The sequence below is a fragment of the Pollachius pollachius genome, assembly GCF_949987615.1.
Source record: "Pollachius pollachius genome assembly, chromosome: 17".
In the NCBI taxonomy this organism is placed as follows: Eukaryota; Metazoa; Chordata; class Actinopteri; order Gadiformes; family Gadidae; genus Pollachius; species Pollachius pollachius.
The window spans coordinates 5,706,395-5,716,293 of NC_136950.1; the positions used below are offsets into that span (position 1 = coordinate 5,706,395).

General features: G+C 45.0%; 1 long non-coding RNA gene across 1 annotated transcript; it reads right to left on the reverse strand.

Annotated features, from left to right (window-relative positions):
* Positions 1-276: 276 nt before the first annotated feature.
* On the reverse strand, positions 277-1,494 carry LOC307088611. The gene is made up of 3 exons (XR_013812576.1): positions 1,368-1,494; positions 926-1,251; positions 277-828 (listed from the first exon to the last, which is right to left on the reverse strand). It is a non-coding gene; the product is annotated as an uncharacterized lncRNA (long non-coding RNA).
* Between the last annotated feature and the right edge of the window lie 8,405 nt (positions 1,495-9,899).

Genomic DNA, 9,899 nt, shown 5'->3' on the forward strand with positions numbered 1-9,899 from the left:
GTCATGCTTATCATAAAAATAATAATAATTATAATTATAATAGTAGAATATTAAACACTGACCTGGCAAATGGTTGTCCTTTTCTTTGAAACAAATCTCATGTGGCTGTTCGTGGCCTATCAGCGCTCTAGGTACCATGAATTTACTGCACATCTTGCGAATGAAGTTCAACATCTACACATCAACACAGACATTTACAGGTGTAAAACAGTAAAACATGTTGCAGCAGAAATAGCAACAACAGCAAAAGTATATCCTCTGCTTCTGTACCTCATCATGTAGTAAGAATATTGATGAACATTCTCTCTGCAGTAGAAGGTTGAAAGATGTGAATGTTGGTATGGTGGCCTGGAAAAAGAGCAGGTACACCTCTGTCATGGGGTCAGTGAATGCCTCCCGAAGTCTCCTGAACCTCGCCTGACTTTCATCTTAAATGGAAAAAACAAAATTGGCAATATGTACAGCTAACAAACTTGTGGTATTAGTAGTAGATGCATAAGGGAAATGACATGAGGGACCATACTGGCAGATCTGAAGTAGCTGGCCAAAGGGTCATACAGCCTCAGAATCCGGGTCACGCAGCGCTCAAGGCTTAACCAACGAACAGAGATATGCTGCAGGATCTCCATATACTCTGCCTCGTGAAGCTCACAAAATTCTGTTACAGGCATTTAATTATAAAACATATGTATTCAAAAGTTCTGTATTTCAATATTTTAATTGGGACTGTCAAAAGTGCATACCTGTTAAGTAGCCCTTTCGGTTGGTGCTACCCTTAAACCAGTAGCACACATCCACTATCAGGTCCTCCAGATCAAATTTAGAAACCTGCAATACATAATCAGACCAGAAACATTAAGGTTAATGCATGTAATCAGTACACAGATATTAGTTACACGTGAAGTAAAATTAGGCCTATACTTACTTCCAAAAACCCTGCACCAGCTTTTTTAGCGGTATTATGGACAACATGACATGGGCAGCCATGAACATAAATGCTGGGGTGTTCCTTCAGGATTCTGGAGGAAATGGAGTTCTGTGAACCTGTGTTCACTGCAGCATTATCCACAGAAAGACCAACACACTTCTGCCAGGGAATAGCCTTTTCCTCCAAGGTGGTCTTGATCTTGCTGAAGATCACTTCTGCTGTCCCACACCTTGCTCCGCTAGTAGTACACATCCCCAGGAAGCGGTGTTCAACCTTATCTTTCATAAAGATCCTGACTGTCAGGGGGTTCATCTTCTCTACTCCTGCAATGACAGCATAGTTAAGCAAAACATCCCATCCTCTTATGTACATGTATGCACAAAAACTAAATAATGCCAGATTATTGTTAAGGTGAAAAACATCATAGTTTGGGAACTACCTGTGTCATTGGATCCATCTGTGACTAGAGTGTATGGCTGTTCCCTCATTTGATCGACCAACTCCCTCATAAAATGTGGTGCCAGCGCCTCGTTTACTATGCTGGACATTTTTGTCCTGGCACACCGTATTCCTGGGCTGTTCTTGAGTCTTTGAAACACTCCTTTAGAAGAGGCCCCAGGTGGTCTGCAACAGCTAGTGGAACATTGTGCTGCACTAGTGTTGCTGTTATTTTGACCTCAGCCCTCCTTGTCTGCAAGTTTTTTTTTATTAGTACTCCCCAAAGAACACAGTTGAGTTGAAATAGACATTATATTAGACAGAACTATAAATTGTGATAGAACAGTAGTAATACACAAAACTCTTGAACCTTGACAGACCATGACAGTGACACATAGCATACCTTAGCCTCTTGGTCTGCCATACCCAAAACAGAGGAACAGGGCACTGAAAATCTGTCTAAAGTTGCCTGAGATTGAAGTGCCTGCTGCTTGTCCTGGTGGCTCTTGCTCTTGATGTGTCGCACAACATCAGTCACCCCTTGGTGGCAACATGAGTTCTCGACACGACACACAGAGCACCAGTAATGTGTGCTGAGGGTCCCTCTTGTTATGAATGGCCATGTTGTGGTCCACTCACTTTTAAAGATGGACCTGTATTTTGCAGCTCCACACATGGCTCTACTCCTCGACCCCTGCTCAGGCCACCGCTGTTCTTCATTCTCTGTCTGTGGCTGTTCTATCTGTTCTTGTTCTGTCTCTTGTTCTGTCTGTTCCTGTTCTGTCTCTTGTTCTGTTGGTCGCTGTTCTGTCTGTTGTTCTGTCTGTTCCTGTTCGGTCTCTTGTTCTGTTGGTTCCTGTTCTGTTTGTTGCTGTTCTGTAGCCCTTTTCTTGTGTGTCTGGTTTTTCGATAGATAAAATAAAATATTTCTCTTTGTTCCTGCTGATGGCCCTGGCTTTTTTTTATTGGGCATCCTTGAAACCTTTAGGTTTAATAAAAGTCATGTTGGTTTATAATTCTGCGCTAGTATATCAGTTACAATATGCTTTTTTTCTGGACAACAATGCAGCACAACAATTTATGTTGTGCTGCATTTAGACCTCAAACTAATAGTTTACAAATATCTCTCTTGTTTACACATTAAAACGAATAGGTTACTTTAAGAGCATAAACACTTATAATTATTAAAAAATACATACCTGAAAAGGGGGGAATATAATCCAGTGACGGGCTTCTTTGGATAAAAGTCAAGCATCTGATAGTAGACAGTAGTCCGACCGGTTCTGGCAGCGCGAAGCGCGAAACAACACAACTAAGTCTAACTAATCGACTAATCACCCTGTGCGGTGGTGTTTATGAATGAATCAAGGCTCAAAAAGGTAGATAACAGATAACCGAACCGATTTTTTTTCTTTCTTTTTTTTGCCCGGAGTCAGACGTGTGTCAGACGAAATTCAGCGTGAGAAATCGGGGGTGTGGCGTGAGAGCGTGTGAAGTGATTCAAATGAGTGTGTCTCACGGCCAATGCGTGAGAGTTGGCAGCTTTGCCACTGTGATAACTCATATTGCTTTTGTAAGCCAATACTTTCAAGGTCAGTCAATAAATACTTGACTTAATATTCTGCCCCTGTCTTTATGTTGTTGCCGGACATGTTTGGCCTGTTTAGCTATTTTACATAATACAACATTAGATTCATGTAAAACATAATTATGGAGCTAGCATTTTTGTTTATGGAGTTGCCATCTAGTGGATACAAGAAGGATCTCTGTATGAATTAATCATCTAACAACAAATGTATACTGTCTTGCTTAACGCACGTATTGAATGGGTCACATTAATCATTTTCAGAAAAATTGCCCCACCTAAGATTTTTTTGAGGTGCCGCCACTCTTCAACAATACAGCTCATGTTTACAACTATTACAACTTCAACCACCATAGATTTCAACAGAGGTGTAGCAGCCCTTGACATCAAAATAACTGGAGAGTCTCTGACGGGTGCAACTTTTTTATTGCGGCATTCTTCTGTCGATATAGCACCGTGAAACTGGAAAAAGTAACTCAAAATGGTTTCACTATTACACAAATATATTAACATCAGTGCAGTACAATTTCCATGTTCACAAATTAAAGAAAGTTACACTAGTCTCTTAATATTAAGATAACATTCATGTGTGTGCAAACTGCATAAACATCTGAAAGACGTTTACAATATTCACTTAAATTCAAATAATATTCCAATACAGGAAATAAAACAATGACAGAAAACATATTTCAGCACAACAAAGAAAACTTAAACGTGTGCATTATTTGCTTCACTTACATAAAGAAACCAAACTTAAACATAATCACACTAAAAGCTTACAATAAACTAACATACCTCGCTCCGCTTGCCAAGGGTGCAAGACGAGGGAAAATCAATACAGGTTGCATTCATCGGACATTCATGGGTCAGCTGCTAGCTTGCTTCACACACTATTCACGGACATAAAACAGCATAGAAATACGGCCGTGTAAGACACATGAACTATAAAACGTACATACAAAATGTTTCAATATGAACCCAACATTTATTTAAACAAAGTACAGGCTTTAAGACATATTAAGCTCACGTTTTCACCGCGACTAGGTGAAAACGTGACACGCACTAGGACACGCATCGCCTTGATAGCTGCTGTGCGCTTCTAAAAAGCTACCGGGCAAAGAATAAACAAAAGGTTCCAGGGCGCAATACAGGTGAACACAATAGGTCCGTTACACTCCCACCAAATCATGTACTGATGAACACTGGGAGAATCATACAAGATTTCTTGACCATACAAAAGGACCAAACTAAAGAGACTACATGTATGAACATCTTACAGGTCTCTTATGAAAACAAATAAACATACACCCACTTTCAAGGAGGACTACAAGCTTTTGAATGGGCCTCTCAATAATTGAGGGTTTGAAAGCATGGCCATTTTTCTTTGTTAGTGTCTTATCTCCCACTTGGACCTTGACACGCTGAACCAAACCATCAGTTCCTTCTGTGGTTTCCACCACACGTCCATGTTGCCATTGGCTTCTTGGTAGCATGTCCTCTTTGATGATGACTATGTCGTTGACTTTTATGTTCCGGCGTGGTACATGCCACTTCTGCCTTCTGGAAGATTCCATTAAGTACTCTCTTTTCCGACGGCTTCAGAACTGTTCCGTGAGGTACTGCACTCTGCGCCACCTCTTTGCAGCATACATATCCTGCTTTACAAACTTTCCAGGCGGTGGTAACGCAACCTTGGACTTCCTCAAAACGAGGTGGTTGGGAGTCAGAGGCTCTGGTGACATGGGGTAATTTCCATCCACAGTTAAAGGACGACTATTAACGATGGCCATAGCTTCATAGAACAGTGTTCTGGAAGATGCCTCATCCAAACGGCCTGAACACTGAGCAATTGTTGCATTTAGCACCCCGCGAATGGTCCAGATCTGTCGCTCCCAGACTCCGCCCACGTGACATGCAGAGGGGGCATTAAAGATGAACTCGCACTGTTTGTCAGCCAAGAAGGCTTCCAATGTCTTGGTGTCACATTGTTTGAGAGCTTCTCTGAACTCATTTCTAGCTCCCACAAAGTTTGTGCCATGGTCGCAGTGGAGTTGGTAAACGGCTCCTCTTAGACTGATGAAGCACCTTAAAGCGTTGATAAAGAGTCAGTGGACAGATCTTCAAGCATTTCAATATGGACTGCACGTGAAGATAGACATGTGAGGACGAGTCCATATCGTTTCTACTCTTTGCGGCCCATGCCAGTGTACGTGAAAGGGGGTGAGACTTCAACACGTTCCTTGGGAAGCTCAGACATACGTTGCTCCTCAGTTTGGCGTCTGACTTTCCTGCATTTAATGCATCCGTGTATCATCTTGGCGACTGCTTTGCTCCCACCAATCATCCAAAATCCATTGGCTCTCAGTTCCATTAGGGTTTGACTACGGCCCTGATGACAAATCATGACATGATAATGTGACAGAACTAATGCGGTTATGGGGCTGCCCTTAGGAAGAATGACCGGGTGCTTTAGTTCATGACTGAGACTTGATTTGGCCAACCTTCCACCAACTCGAAGAAATCCCTGATCCAGAATGGGGTCGAGGAGTATAAGAGGACTTGAGCTGGTGAGGCTATCTCCATTTCGCAGTAACTTCAGCTCTTTAGGGAAAGCTTGCTGCTGGACGAGGGCGATCACCATCTCAGTGGCCTTCCTCCGTTCTTCAACAGTCACAAGGTTGCCATGTTCACCTGCTTTACACCTTAATCTTTTGATCCTTGCAACTACTTTTACGAGAGTTGACCAACTGGAAAGCTGGCAGAGACGACTTAGAACATCGTTTTGTTCACTTGTGTGGGTTGTGAACGTTTCAACTGCTTGGACTTCTGGGTCACCAACTAACAGCTCGGGTGAAGAGTTTGGTGATGGGTGAACCTCTGGTTCCCATAAAAACACGGGTCCTGACAGCCAGGTTGTTGACGAGAAATCTGATGCACGAAGACCTCTAGAAGTGTGGTCGGCTGGATTTTGTGTCGTATCGACATAATGCCACTGACTTGGGTCTGTAGTATCTCTTATCAGTTGAACGCGGCTAACAAAGAACACGTGAAACCTTCGTGCCTCGTTGTTGATGTAGGCCAGTACTACTTGGGAATCTGTCCAGAAGAACTCTTTGTCAATCTGCATTTCAAGTTCAGTTTTCAACATCACGTTCATCCTAGCTGCAGTGACTGCAGCTGACAGCTCCAGTCTTGGAATGCTCAAAAGCTTTGTAGGCACGACCCTCGCTTTTGCTATTATGAGGCAACAATGGAGTTTGTCTTCATCATTTTTGTATCTTAGGTATGAACATGCACCACATCCCACATTGCTGGCGTCGGAGAAGTGGTGTAGCTCCACTTTGACAACATTACCAAAGTCTGGAGGATGGTAACATCTGGGTATGGGGATTTCTTTCAACATTTGTAGCCCATTTTTCCACTCCTCGCACCGTGGGGCTAACATTTCAGGAAGCAGATCATCCCATCCAATGCCACGGCGACATAGCTCCTGCAGGATACAGTTGCCACTGAGAACAAAGGGAGCCACGAAGCCGAGTGGGTCGTTAAAAGATGCAACAACTGACAAAGTACTACGGCGGGTTGGCGGCTGGTCCTTTGTGACAATGTTGAAGCCGAAGGTGTCATTTTCAATTGACCACTGAATGCCAAGTACATGTCCTTCTGGTGTCATGTCAGGTTTAAGGTTGAGGGGACCAGTGGTTGTTGCCCTTTCTGAAGGGTCTATACATGAGAGCATGTTACTTTGGTTTGAGTTGAACTTGTGCAGATGTAAGCCTGAGCAAGCTCAACAAATTTTTGGGCCTCTCCAACTGATGAAACACTGGTTAAACCTTCATCCACATAGAGGTTATTTTCTATAAAGGCTGATGCTGAAGGGTAGAGCAGAGTTGCTGGCAGCTGAGAGGAAATGGAAGAGATCAGACTGTCCTAATGATCTATCTCACTATCTCTTTCTTCTCTCAGGTTTCACCTCCACTGTGTCAACAGCCAAATCTGCCTTCTACCGGACCAAAATTAACTCCTCCGCCTCAATCCCCAGGAAACTGTTTTCCTTGTTCTCTTCCCTCCTCAAACCTCCCTCCCCTCCTCCTCCTTCCTGCCTCACTGCTGATGACTTTGTTACCTACTTTACCCAGAAAGTAAAGGACATTAGCTCCTTTTTCATCACTGCCACCATCCTCCCTCCCCCCACCCCCACCTCTGTCTTTACCCAATTCATCCCTCTCACCTCAGACGAGGTCAACAGAATTATAACATCTAACCATGCCACCACCTGCCCCCTTGACACTATCCCTTCCACATCCCACATTGCTGGCGTCGGAGAAGTGGTGTAGCTCCACTTTGACAACATTACCAAAGTCTGGAGGATGGTAACATCTGGGTATGGGGATTTCTTTCAACATTTGTAGCCCATTTTTCCACTCCTCGCACCGTGGGGCTAACATTTCAGGAAGCAGATCATCCCATCCAATGCCACGGCGACATAGCTCCTGCAGGATACAGTTGCCACTGAGAACAAAGGGAGCCACGAAGCCGAGTGGGTCGTTAAAAGATGCAACAACTGACAAAGTACTACGGCGGGTTGGCGGCTGGTCCTTTGTGACAATGTTGAAGCCGAAGGTGTCATTTTCAATTGACCACTGAATGCCAAGTACATGTCCTTCTGGTGTCATGTCAGGTTTAAGGTTGAGGGGACCAGTGGTTGTTGCCCTTTCTGAAGGGTCTATACATGAGAGCATGTTACTTTGGTTTGAGTTGAACTTGTGCAGATGTAAGCCTGAGCAAGCTCAACAAATTTTTGGGCCTCTCCAACTGATGAAACACTGGTTAAACCTTCATCCACATAGAGGTTATTTTCTATAAAGGCTGATGCTGAAGGGTAGAGCAGAGTTGCTGGCAGCTGAGAGGAAATGGAAGAGATCAGACTGTCCTAATGATCTATCTCACTATCTCTTTCTTCTCTCAGGTTTCACCTCCACTGTGTCAACAGCCAAATCTGCCTTCTACCGGACCAAAATTAACTCCTCCGCCTCAATCCCCAGGAAACTGTTTTCCTTGTTCTCTTCCCTCCTCAAACCTCCCTCCCCTCCTCCTCCTTCCTGCCTCACTGCTGATGACTTTGTTACCTACTTTACCCAGAAAGTAAAGGACATTAGCTCCTTTTTCATCACTGCCACCATCCTCCCTCCCCCCACCCCCACCTCTGTCTTTACCCAATTCATCCCTCTCACCTCAGACGAGGTCAACAGAATTATAACATCTAACCATGCCACCACCTGCCCCCTTGACACTATCCCTTCCTCCTCCAGGCTGTGTCAAACGACATCCTGCCATTTCTAACCGCACTTATTAACTCCTCCCTCACTTCTGGCATTGTTCCAACGTCTTTCAAGACTGCCAGAATAAAGCCTCTCCTCAAAAAACGAACGCTTGATACCACTGACATCCTGAATTACAGACCGGTATCTCTTCTTTCATTCCTCTCTAAAACATTGGAACGTGCCGTCGCTAACCAACTGTCCTCCTATCTCTCATCTAACAACCTGCTTGACCCTCACCAGTCAGGCTTCAAAAAAGCACACTCCACTGAGACGGCTCTCCTCGCGGTGACTGAGTCCCTCCGTGCGGCCAGAGCCTCGTCCCTCTCATCGGTTCTCATTCTCCTTGACTTGTCTGCAGCATTTGACACTGTGAACCACCAGATCCTCCTCGCCACTCTCGCCGAGCTTGGCATAGCTGAATCTGCCCTTTCCTGGTTCACGTCCTACCTGATGAATCGCACTTATCAGGTAACATGGAATGGCTCCCTATCCAAACCTTGCACGCTTGATACAGGTGTCCCTCAAGGCTCGGTACTGGGGCCTCTTCTGTTCTCCCTCTACACCAGATCTCTGGGCTCTGTAATTACATCCCACGGCTTTTCCTATCACTGCTATGCTGACGACACTCAGCTATTTCTCTCCTTTCCCTCAGCTGACAAAGCCCTGATTGCAACACGCATATCTGAATGTCTGGCAGAAGTCAGCACCTGGACTACTGCCCATCACCTGAGGCTTAACCTCAACAAGACTGAGCTTCTCCTAATACCAGGGAAAGATTGCCCACACATGGACTTACTGGTCACTGTTGAGAACATCACTGTATCTCCTTCTCCAACTGCCAAAAACCTTGGTGTAGTGTTGGACAATCAGTTATGCTGCACCGCAAACATCACTGCGGTGGCCCGATCCTGCAGATTTGCACTTTACAACATCCGCAGGATCCGGCCCTTCCTCACAAGGGAAGCAGCTCAGCTTCTAGTCCAGTCACTGGTCATCTCCCGCCTCGACTACTGCAACTCGCTCCTGGCTGGACTCCCTGCCTCTGCGATTAAACCCTTGCAGCGCATCCAGAATGCGGCAGTGCGCCTCGTGTTCAACCTACCAAAGTTCTCACATGTAACCCCCCTCTTCCGAGACCTCCACTGGCTCCCTGTAATAGCTCGCATCAGATTCAAGATGATGGAACTGGCATACAAGGCAGTCGATGGAACTGCCCCTGCCTACCTCCAAGCATTAGTAAAGCCACACACCCCAGCTCGATCCCTCCGCTCAACTACCTCAGCTGGACGTCTGGTACCGCCATCGCTAAGAGCAAGCAAAGGTCGATCAGCAAAGTCACAACTTTTCTCTGTTTTGGGACCTCAGTGGTGGAACGAGCTCCCTACCGATGTCAGGACCGCAGAGTCGCTCACCAGCTTCCGCAAAAGACTCAAAACTCACCTGTTCAGATTTCATCTCGACTCTGCATAGAAACCAATGCACAGCCACCATTGAATGTTGAATGTCCTGGCACTTGTACATTGCACTTATTCAAGGTACTTAATTGTGTAGCATCTACAGTAGCTGCTATCGTTGCTTTACACGGGGAATGGGTTAGCCTAGCGATTGTAATGCTTGCACTTGG